Consider the following 11,943-nt stretch of genomic DNA (forward strand, 5'->3'; position numbering starts at 1 on the left):
CTAGTATTTTGAGAGGAGAAAAATGTCTCCCTATCCACATTCTCCACACCATGCATAATTTTGTAGACCTCTGTCATGTCTCCCCTTACCCTCCTTCTTTCCAAGCTAAACAATCCCAGCTGTTGTAACCTTCTCTCATAGGGGAGATGCTCCAGCTCCTTGATCATTTTAGTTGCCCATTTCTACACCTTTTCCAGCTCTACAATATCTTTTTTCAGGTGTGGTGACCAGAACTGGATACAGTATTCCCAGTGTGGTCGCACCATAGATTTGTATATGGGCAGTATGATGTTGGCAGTTTTATTCTCAATCCTTTTTCTAATTAAGCCTAACATGGAGTTTGCCTTTATTTAGGGATCCCTTACCTTGCCTTCCGCTGGGGGTCCGTCGGGAGGGGGGGAGGCAATCTGTCCCCCCCCCCCCGGAATCCTCGCCGGCCGGCTCCGCTGTGTGGCAATTCTGCAGAGCAGCTGGCCGGCTCCAAAGCGCCAGCGATATGGCCGCCATGCTGTATCACTGGCTGAAGGGGACGTGATGTATTGCAGCCACAAATGGCATCCAGGATGCCATTTGCAGCCGTAAAGGCCTTAGTTTAAGGTAAATGCAGCCATTTACGGCTGCATTTACCTTAAACTAAGGCCTTTATGGCTGCAAATGGCGTCCCGGATGCCATTTGCGGCTGCAGTACGTCCCCTTCAGCCAGTGATATGGCATGGCGGCCGTATCACGGGCAATCTGAGCTGGAGGATCTGGCTGAAGAGGATTCCACACGGAGGCGGGGGTAAGTCTTCCGTTCTGCCACGGACTCTGGGGGGCTGGATTCTAAAAAATCTGGCCTCATTGGAGTCCGTGGTGGAATTCTCCGCCATCCCTACCTTTTTTTACAGTGGCTGCACACTGGGTTGACATCTTCATTGAGCTGTCCACCACAACCCCAACGACTCTTTCCTGGTCAGTCACTGCTAGATCAGATCCCATCGGGCTACACTTGAAATTGGGATTTTTTTGCCCCAACGTGCATCAGTTTACATTTGCTTACACTGAACCACATTTGCCATTTAGATGCCCATTCTCCCAGTTTGGAGAGATCCTTTTGGAGCTCTTCACAACCCCTTTTTGTTTTAACCACCCTAAATAATTTGGAGTCATTCGCAAACCCGGCCACTTCGCTGCTCACTCCTAATTCCAGATCATTTATGAACAGCTGGAAAAGTGTTGGTCCTAATTCAGATCCCTGTGGGACCCTACTATTTACTTCCCTCCATTGGGAGAATTTACCATTTATTCCTACTCTCTGCTTTCTGTTCTTTAACCAGTTACTGATCCATAAGAGGACCTGTCCTCTTATGCCATGACTGCTAAGTTTTCTCAGGAGTCTTTGGTGAGGGACTTTGTCAATAGCCTTTTGGAAGTAAACAATTTCTACTGGATCACCCCTGTCTACATGTTTATTGATACTCTCAAAGAACTCTAAAAGGTTAGTGAGACAGGACTTACCTTTGTGGAAGCTGTGTTGATTCTTTTACAGCAGGGCTTACTAATTTTATCTTTAATAATACCTTCAACCAATTTACCCAGAACAGATGTTAAGCTAACTGGCCTGCAATTTCCCAGATCCCTCCCCACTGGATCTTTTTTTTGAAAATTGGTGTTACATTGGCCATATTCCAGTCCTTTGGTATAGAGGCTGATCTTAGGAACATGTTGCATATTTTGGTTAGAAGATCAACAGTTTAATATTTGAGTTCTTTGAGAACTCTAGGATGGATACCACTAGGCCCGGTGATTTATTTGCTTTCAATTTATCAATAAGGTTGAGAACTTCATCTTTTGTTACCACTATTTGCCTCAGTTTCTCAGACTCCCTTCCTGAAAACATCAGTTCAGGCACAGGTATCTGTCCTATATCTTCTGCAGTGAAGACTAATGAAAAGAATTCATTCAGCTTCTCTGCAATCTCCTTGTCCTCCTTCAGTACTCGTTTAACTCTGTTGTCATCCAATGGTCCAACTGCCTCCCTAGCTAGTTTTCTGCTTCTGATATATTTAAAGAATTCTTTATTGTTGGCTCTGATGTTGTTAGCGATATGCTCTTCAAAATGCTGTTGTGCATCTCTTACTGTCTGCTTGCATTGTCTTTGTGCAAGCTTGGGCTCCCTTTTGTTTTCCTCACTTGGGCAAGACTTCCATTTTCTGAAGGAAGCTCTCTTTTCTCTAATAGCTCCCTTAACACTGCTCGCTAACCATGCCAGCGCCCTCTTGGACTTAATGCTACCTTTCCTAACCTGTGGCATACATTTTAGCTGGGCTTCTGTTATTGTGGTTTTGAGTAACCTCCAAGCATTTTGAAGGGATTTAATCCTTTTGACTCCCCCTTTCAGCTTCCGTTTCACCAGTTCCCTCATTTTAGAGAAGTTTCCTCTTTTGAAGTCAAATGTGACTGTGTTGGACTTCCTGGGCAATTTTCCACTTAAATATATATTAAATCTGATAGCACTGTGATCACTGTTTCCAAGTGGTTCAACAACATTTACATCTCATACTAGGTCCTGGGCAACACCACTTGGGATTAAATCCAAGGTCACCTCCCCTCTGGTCAGTTCCATAACCAACTGTTCTAGGGCACAATCATTTAGAACTTCGAGAAATTTAACCTCTTTGTCATGGCTGGAACATGCATTTATCCAGTCAGTGAGGGGGTAATTGAAGTCGCCCATTATTGCAACACTTCTTTGTTTGGAGGCCTCCCTGATTTTGTTTTCCATCTCAAGATCACTCTGAGCGTTCTGGTCTGGGGGACAATAACATGTTCCTAGCACTAAATTAGTTTTGGAGCCTGGTATTGTCACCCACAGAGCTTCTGTGGAAGAACCTATCCCTTTTAGGTGTTCTAGTCCGCTTGACACTATGCTCTTTTTGATGTACAGGGCAACACCTCTCCCAGTACACCCCTCCTTGTTGTTCCTATAGAGTTTATATCCAGAGATGACTGTATCTCACTGGTTCTTTCCACTCTACCAGGTTTCTGTAATGTCCACTATATTTAGGTTTTCCTCTCCCATTTTGGCTCGGAGGCTGCTAGCATTTGCATAGAAACACCTATACATGGTATCCCTCCCCAGATGCCTCTGGCGTGTGCATCTTTTGCTATGGGACTTTGGCCCCTTTGATTTGCTGTTATGTTCTACCATGTGCTCCTGGCCTATTTCCTCCCCTTCTACATTTAGGCAATCAAAAACATTTTCATCTTCATCACTTTAGGATGATTTAACCAGAACTAGATGCTTCTCAGCGCCTGTTGGCTTTCCCCCAGGGTTTAGTTTAAAAGCTGCTCTGCCACTCTTTTTATGTTTAGCACCAGCAGTCTGGTTCCATTTTGGTTCAAGTGGAGCCCATCCCTCTTGCACAGGCCCAGCTTGTCCCAAAATGTTCCCAGTGCCTAACAAATCTGAACCCCTCCTTCCAACACCACTATCTCATCCACGCATTGAGACTCCTCAGCTTCGTCTGTCTAGCTGGCCCTGTAGCATATCCAAGAAAGCCACCTTGGTGGTCCTGGATTTCAACTTCCTACCTAGCAACCTAAATTTGGCTTCCAGGACCTCACAACTACATTTCCCCACATCATTGGTACCAAAATGGACCACGACCAGTGACTCCACCCCAGCATTATCTACTAGGCTATCTAGACAGTGCGTGATATCTGCAACCTTCACACCAGACAGGCAATTCACTGTGTGGTCTACATGCCCAACACAAACCCAGCTGCCTATGTGTCTAATGATTGAATCTCCCACTACCACAAGCCCCCCTCCCCCTGGAGGCACATCCTTAGCGCGAGAGGATATTTGTTCGTCTTCTGAGGAATAGGTCCCTTCGAAGGGATCATTTCCCTCTTCCTCAGAATGACGTCCTCCTTCCCTGAGACCCGCGTTCTCCATGACAGCAGAGGAGCTGTGATCCTGGGAGTGGGACACAGTTAATTGGTCCCTGAAGGTCTCATCCACCAACCTCTCTGCCTCTTAGCTTCTCCAGGTCAGCAACCTTGGCCTCAAGGGAACGCACTTGTTCCCCGAGAGCCAGGAGCTCATTACACCAAGCACACACCCACGACTTCCATCCAGCAGGTGTTGTTGTTCAGTCGTTCAGTCGTGTCCGACTCTTCGTGACCCCATGGACCATAGCACGCCAGGCCTTCCTGTCCTGCGCTCTCTCCCGGAGCGTGCTCAAGTTCATATTCATTGCATCCGTGATGCTATCTAGCCATCTCATCCTCTGCTGCCCCCTTCTCCTTTTGCCTTCAGTCTTTCCCAGCATCAGGGTCTTTTCCAGAGAGTTTTCTCTTCGCATTAGGTGGCCAAAATATTGGAGCTTCAGCTTCATTATCTGTCCTTCCAATGAGCACTCAGGGTTGATTTCCTTTAGGATGGACTGATTTGACCTCCTTGCAGTCCAGGGGACTCCTAAGAGTCTTCTCCAGCACCACAGTTCGAAAGCATCAATTCTTCGGCACTCAGCCTTCCTTATAGTCCAGCTCTCACAGCCATACATTACTACTGGGAAAACCATAGCTTTGATTAGACGGACCTTTGTCGGCAAGGTGATGTCTCTGCTTCTTACTATGCTGTCTAGGTTGGCCATAGCTTTCCTCCCAAGGAGCAAGCGTCTTTTAATTTCATGGCTACAGTCACCGTCTGCGGTGATCTTGGAGCCCAAGAAAGTAAAATCTGTCACTGCTTCCATTTCTTCCCCTTCTATATGCCAGGAAGTGATGGGGCCAGATGCCATGATCTTAGTTTTTTTAATGTTGAGTTTCAAACCAGCTTTTGCACTCTCCTCTTTCACCCTCAACAAGAGGCTCTTTAGATCCTCTTCACTTTCTGCCATTAGGGTGGTATCGTCTGCATATCGGAGGTTGTTGATAATTCTCCCAGCAATCTTAATTCCGACCTCTGATTCATCCAACCCAGCATTTCTCATGATGTACTCTGCATATAAGTTAAATAAGCAGGGTGACAATATGCAGCCTTGTCGTACTCCTTTCCCAATTTTGAACCAATCGGTTGTTCCATGTCTGGTTCTTACTGTTGCTTCTTGACCCTCGTACAGGTTTCTCAGGAGACAGGTAAGGTGGTCTGGTACTCCCATCACTTTAAGAATTTGCCACAGTTTGTTGTGATCCACACAATCAAAGGCTTTAGCGTAGTCAATGAAGCAGAAATAGACGTTTTTCTGGAATTCTCTTGCTTTCTCCATGATGCAGCGAATGTTGGCGATTTGATCTCTAGTTCCTCTGCCTCTTCGAAACCCAGCTTGTACTTCCGGTAGTTCTCGGTTCGCATACTGCTGAAGCCTAGCTTGTAGGATTTTGAGCATCACCTTGCTGGCATGTGAAATGAGCGCAATTGTGCGGTAGTTTGAACACTCTTTGGCGTTGCCCTTCTTTGGAATTGGAATGTAAACTGACCTTTTCCAGTCTTGTGGCCACTGTTGAGTGTTCCAGATTTGTTGGCATATTGAATGCAGCACTTTAACAGCATCATCTTTTAGGATTTTAAATAACTCGGCTGGAATACTGTAATCTCCGCTAGCTTTATTGTTACTAATGCTTCCTAAGGCCCACTTGACTTCACTCTCTAGGATGTCCGGCTCAAGTTCAGTGACCGCACTATCATGGCTATCAGGGACATTCAGATCTTTCCTGTATAGTTCTTCTGTGTATTCTTTCCACCTCTTCTTAAGCTCATCTGCTTCTGTTAGGTCCCTGCCTTCTTTGTCCTTTATCATGCCCGTCTTTGCACAAAACGTTCCCTTGAGATCTCCAATTTTCTTGAAGAGATCTCTAGTCTTTCCCATTCTGTTGTTTTCCTCGATTTCTTTGCATTGTTCATTTAAGAAGGCCTTCTTGTCTCTCCTTGCTATTCTCTGGAACTCTGCATTCAGTTGGGTATATCTTCCCCTTTCTCCCTTGCTTTTCGCTTCCCTTCTTTCGTGAGCTACATGTAAAGCCTCATCAGACAGCCACTTTGCTTTCTTGCATTTCTTTTTCTTTGGGATGGATTTCGTTGCTGCCTCCTGAACAATGTTACGGACCTCCGTCCATAGTTCCTCAGGCACTCTGTCTATCAGGTCTAATCCCTGAAATCTATTCCTCACCTCCACTGTATATTCATCAGGGATATGATTGAGGTCATACCTGAACGGTTTAGTGGTTTTCCCGACGTTCTTCAATTTAAGCCGAAATTTTGCAAGAAGCAGCTCATGATCTGAGCCACAGTCAGCTCCAGGTCTTGTTTTTACTGACTGTATGGAGCTTCTCCATCTTTGGCTGCAAAGGACATAATCAATCTGATTTCGATATTGACCATCTGGTGATGTCCATGTGTAGAGTCGCCTCTTGTGCTGTTGGAAAAGAGTGTTTGCTATGATCAGCATGTTCTCTTGGCAAAACTCTATTAGCTTTTGTCCTGCTTCATTTTGTACACCAAGGCCATGCCTGCCTGTTATCCCGGTGATTTCTTGACTTCCTACTTTAGCATTCCAATCCCCTATGACGAAGAGGACATCTTTTTTTGGTGTTAGTTCTAGAAGGTGTTGTAGGTCTTCATAGAACCGATCAACCTCAGCTTCTTCGGCCTCAGTGGTTGGGGCATAGACTTGAATTACTGTGATGTTGAATGGTTTGCCTTGGATTCGTACTGAGATCATTCTATCATTTTTAAGATTGTACCCCAGTACTGCTTTTCCTACCCTTTTGTTGACTATGAGTGCTACTCCATTTCTTCTAAGGGATTCTTGGCCACAGTAGTAGATATGATGGTCACCTGAATTAAATTCGCCCATGCCTGTCCATTTTAGTTCGCTGATTCCCAAGATGTCGATGTTCAATCTTGCCATCTCATGTTTGACCACCTCCAGCTTACCTTGATTCATTGATCTGACATTCCAGGTTCCTAAACAATATTGTTCTTTACAGCATCGGATTTTCTTTTCACCACCAGACACATCCACAGCTGAGTGTCCTTTCGGGTTTGGCCCAGCCGCTTCACTCTTTCTGGCGCTACTTGGAAATACCCTCTGCTCTTCCCCAGTAGCATATTGGACACCTTCCGACCTGAGGGGCTCATCTTCCAGCGTCATATCTTTTAGCCTTGTGATACGTTCCATGGGGTTTTCTTGGCAAGAATACTGGAGTGGGTTGCCATTTCCTTCTCCAGTGGACCACATTTTGTCAGAACTCTCCACCATGACCTGTCCATCTTGAGTGGCCCTGCACGGCATAGCTTATGGCTTCACTGAGTTACGCAAGCCCCTTCGCCACAACAAGGCAGTGATCCATGAAGGGGATCCAGCAGGTAGATAGTTGTATATGTGGCACTCAGTGCAATACACTGGATAGCCCCCTCCCCACTGCTGGCTTTCTACCTTCATAACTGGTTTTTTTGAGGGGGGGTTCCCTGGAAACTTAGTTGTTCTCTACAAGAAGGTGGGGAAATTATTTATTTCTTAAATACCTTTAAAGCATAAAATGGAGAACATAGGCTGAATCTACACATAGTTTTACCATTATCATGATGCAATGATAACTATTGGCGCACATGACACCAATGGGCACCAATAGTTATCACTTTAGTATGATAATGGTCAAACTGCTATGTGTAGATTCAGCCATAAATTCTTAGGGAAAATCTATACTACAAATAAAAACCAGCTTGCAACCTCTTTAATTGTCGCAGCTTCCTCCAAAGAGCTAATGTCACTGCAGTGTTAGGTGGGTGTTGTGAATTCTGTTAGAGATCCCAGTATAATAGCACCTCCATAGAGGTTTATAATGACTATTTCCAGATAGATGGATGCCACAACAGTGAAGCAGATATAAAACTGGTTTAAATTAGTAGTTTAACAGCACATTTCTATGCATATCTACTCAGAGGTAAGACCCACTTATTTCAATGGGCTTTACTTCCATGTAAGTATTACAGGATTCCAATCTAAAGAGAAGTGTAGTAATTACGAAAAACAGTTCAGGCTTAATTAAGCTGGAGATAATGTCAAACTGTGGAAGACCATCCATAAATATGTTGAGAAGACTAACAACAATCTTTGTTTGATCACTAGTTTCATAGAAACAAAAGGATAGTTCAAGCATGTTAAAGTATGCTAATTTTGAGAATAACAGGCCCTAAAATTTTCTAGGAGGAGTCCAGTTTGTGATAGCTTTCATGAGAAAGCAACCAGGTTAATCAAAACCTGATTCATTCCAGGTTAACCAAAGCAGAATGAAAAACAATTATTTTGAGAATATACCTAGTCTACAGAATAGGACCACAAAAGATCTTTGCATGTACTTCTACCAAAAAGAGAAATATTTATCAATCCTTAACATTCCCCAATATTGTCGTTCACTTACTTTGGCAAGATTTAATGTCTTACCCTCTGCTCTATTACAAGGGAGGTTTCAGAAAACTAGTTTTTTAGATCGTTTATGCCCATGAGGAGGGAACAAAATCGAATCGGTTAGTCATGTCTTACTTTGCTGTTCCTTTTATATAGAGATTAGAGAGAAATTACTATCTGATAATAGATCAGATATAAATGTACTCTGTTATTGTTTTAGGACAACAGAGGATAGGGATACAATTGAGGCTTTTGCTAAATTCTTTTTGAATGCTATGAGAATAAGATCTCTTCAGAAATGATTTTATTGTATATTCTCTAAATGTGTTTGTAGACTCTTTTATTTTTGTATGTTCAAAGTCTGGTCAGTGACAGTAGTAAAGGTGATGATGATGACTTCTACCAAAGCAGAGCAGAGAGCCAAGTAATTTAAAGGTAGGTTTTCCTTTAAGTAGAGTGGTGTTAACTACATGAAAGCCCCCCCCCCCCCCGAAAGAAAGTAGGGCTGGGCTATGAAGCTAATAGATACTTCATCCTGGACCCCAACCTCAGAAGCACAGCTCAACAACCTGACATTTACTTAAGCGCACAACTGAACTGTTAGTAAAAAATAAATATTTAGTTGCTGCCTAAGCGGTGCTTTCAAAAGTATTAACCCTGCACCACCAACTCACCCACCCCACTCCCCAAGCTGCCATCAGTATCTTCATCTCTGAATATGTTTCTCCTTAGCTAGGGATAGCAAGCGGTTATTCTTGCAAGCCTTTGGCAAAAACATGAATTGAGACTATAACAAAACATGGTTCGCAAGCACCGTGGATTTGAGAGAAGGAACAGCTTTCCTTCTGTGAGTTATAAAAAAGGATTCGCTAGGTCTGCATGGGGTTCTATGTGTGCAGAAGGCCTTAATGCAGAAGTCTGCTCTCAGACTTTGAATATGATGGATAAAAGAGTTTCAGCCCATGGCAGTGCTCATCATGCCCAGAATAGCTGGTACTGGAGACAGGAGTCATTATTTCTCAAAACTTCTTAAATCACCTGTGACAAAACAAAAACCAATGAGGGAATCCAATAGATGGAGCTATTCTTCCCCATTCACTAAAAGCCCCACTTTCATACATCTAGGAAACATCCTGCTCTGGAACTGCCAAATGTTTTTACAGGTGCAACCTTTTAGTCTGGAAGGTGACACTTCAGGATATACATTTGATCTAAAACAACTGTGTTCCACTTTCTACACAGAATTAATAACATGCAGATCAATTTAATATTTTAACACCATTTACAGATGTGGGACTTCAAAATTCACTGATGAGAACATCCTGAGGCCTCAGTAGACTGTTTGAGATAGAATCATAGAATCATAGAATAGTAGGGTTGGAAGGGGCCTACAAGGCCATCGAGTCCAACCCCTTGCTCAATGCAGGAATCCAAGTCAGAGCATCCCTGACAGATGGCTGTCCAGCCTCGTCTTGAACGCCTCCAGTGTGGGACAGCCCACCACCTCCCTAGGTAATTGGTTCCATTGTCGTATTGCTCTAACAGTCAGGAAGTTTTTCCTGATGTTCAGCCTGAAGATGTGTATTTTAATATCAAGTTCACAAAAATACACCATATTCTGTGTTCAAAGCCAGTACAATGTGTCAGCATACTCAGCATGTATATTTTAGTAATCCACGTATGTATGTACATACATACACTGTATATAGATGGATGGATGGATGGATGGATGTAATTTGCAAGCTATGCAAACCCATTTTGTATAGACAAATATGTGGATAGACTATCATGTACATCTGTATGTGTGCATTCTATGACTACATGTATGTGTTCTCTATATCGCCCATAGTATGTATACATGCATGTATGCATGCACACAGAATCTTGTATGCAAATATATATGTACATATATACATACTCTATGAATGTGTGTATCCAATCCGTTTGTACATTACATACATATATCCTCCATAATTCATGTTCATATAATACTCTCAGTATATATATATATATATATATATATATATAGCTAATGCACAGTCCAGAAATCTGCATACATAAAAATTGTATTTGTACAGACACAGTGGTGAATGTACCAGGTAGATCAGTTCATGAGACTGTCAACGGGGGAGAAAGGGAGAGCAACCAATAAATACCAGTCATAAATTGTCTGCTCTCATTGATGCAGAAGAACCAGAGGATTGGTTCATAATGTGAATCTTACGTTATACTACAGTATGGAAGAGGAAACAACAAGCGGGACAGAAAAACAAACTATTAGGAAACAAAAATTACCTGTGAGGATTTTCAGCTGAGCTCTTGGAACTGACTTCTTGATTTCTCTGAAGAGTATGCCCACATTTAATAAAGAGCAATGATGCTTGCTTGATTTTAAATTTGAAGCACAGTAATGACTAGTTTAAAATAGAGTGAAAGGAGATGGTGCAGATGGAATTAGACAAACTCTGGGAGCTGCTTTTCCAAAAATAACTTAACTTCTTGCAACCCCAATTTGAAGGAAGCTAAATGAATACCAGGATTTATTCCTCGTACGCACTCCTTACCTGTGGCAGGAGGTGGCAGTGGGGCTAGCTGAACTGCTTTTCCCTCCCTTGGCTACGTCACCAGGTGATGGGGAGTGTATCCAAGCACATGAATTAGAAGGCACAGTCTGTTTATTGCACACAGTGAGGAGCACACATGCCACACTCAACAAGGCTGCAGTGCAGAGTCTGAATTAGCATCTTCATGCACTGGGAAAGAGACTGTTCTTAAGCAAGGAAGAAGGCTGAGGAAGAATTTTCTGCCCTGCTTGTGCAGAGAGCCTACAGCAGTACTCGAGGGACAGATCACCAAGCTGCAGCTCCCTTGCCTCTGGGAGAGTTAAGGAGGAGAAAGAGGAGGGGCCTCCTTTCCCAGGGCTCAGATAACAGCAGAAACCACAACGTTTCAATTCAGAAGTGCTCCAGGCCGCGCCAGAATACTTATAGCTTTCTGCCCAATGTTGGCAGATGACCCTTCTTTCTATGGGACCCTTATGAGCCTCAGGAGTAAACATCTCACCAACCATGCAAGCTCACTTACTTGGGTATCAGTCCCATTGAACTAAGTGGGATTTACTTCTGAATAAACATGCTTATAACCACACTGCATGTGTTACTAAAGCAGCCAACTAGGGTAGCTCATTGCAAGAGGTGGCAGCGTGAGGCATGAGTAGGTGAACATACTGTAGAATGAAGGTCAACAAGAAGTGAAGCAAAGGAGGAGACAAGGAGGAGGTGGCACACATACCTGAGGGATAGCTGAATGAGGTGGGGGTGGAAGTTAATTTTGTTAGGCCAGTACCAAGCTATGAGGCCAGTGAAGCAAGGGAAAATACAAAAGAACCGATGATCCCCCTCCTGATATTGGGAACACAGTGTTTGCCTCCTAATGTGCAGTTCCGCCCTGAGGATGCCTGGATTATTTATGTCACTGGAACCACCACAGAATAAATTTTTCACTGCTTACAACAAGACAAAACATTTTGTCTAAAGGCAGTCTAAAC

The 11,943-nt window shown here is 43.5% G+C and overlaps 1 protein-coding gene across 4 annotated transcripts in view; it reads right to left on the reverse strand.

Annotated features, from left to right (window-relative positions):
• The window catches only part of MYOCD (myocardin), a 349,938-nt gene extending 338,684 nt beyond the window's left edge, over window positions 1-11,254 (reverse strand). For 3 of the 4 annotated variants that reach the window (XM_084838304.1, XM_084838301.1, XM_084838305.1), the window contains exon 1: window positions 10,961-11,254. The gene's annotated coding sequence lies outside the window, so the exon portion shown is untranslated. Of the gene's footprint in view, window positions 1-10,691 lie in introns of all 4 variants that reach the window. The other variant, XM_084838302.1, reaches the window with a different exon arrangement.
• Between the last annotated feature and the right edge of the window lie 689 nt (window positions 11,255-11,943).

Source organism: Heloderma suspectum, chromosome 2, assembly GCF_057233095.1.
Source record: "Heloderma suspectum isolate Gila_16-S chromosome 2, 16-S_ref, whole genome shotgun sequence".
NCBI lineage: Eukaryota > Metazoa > Chordata > Lepidosauria > Squamata > Helodermatidae > Heloderma > Heloderma suspectum.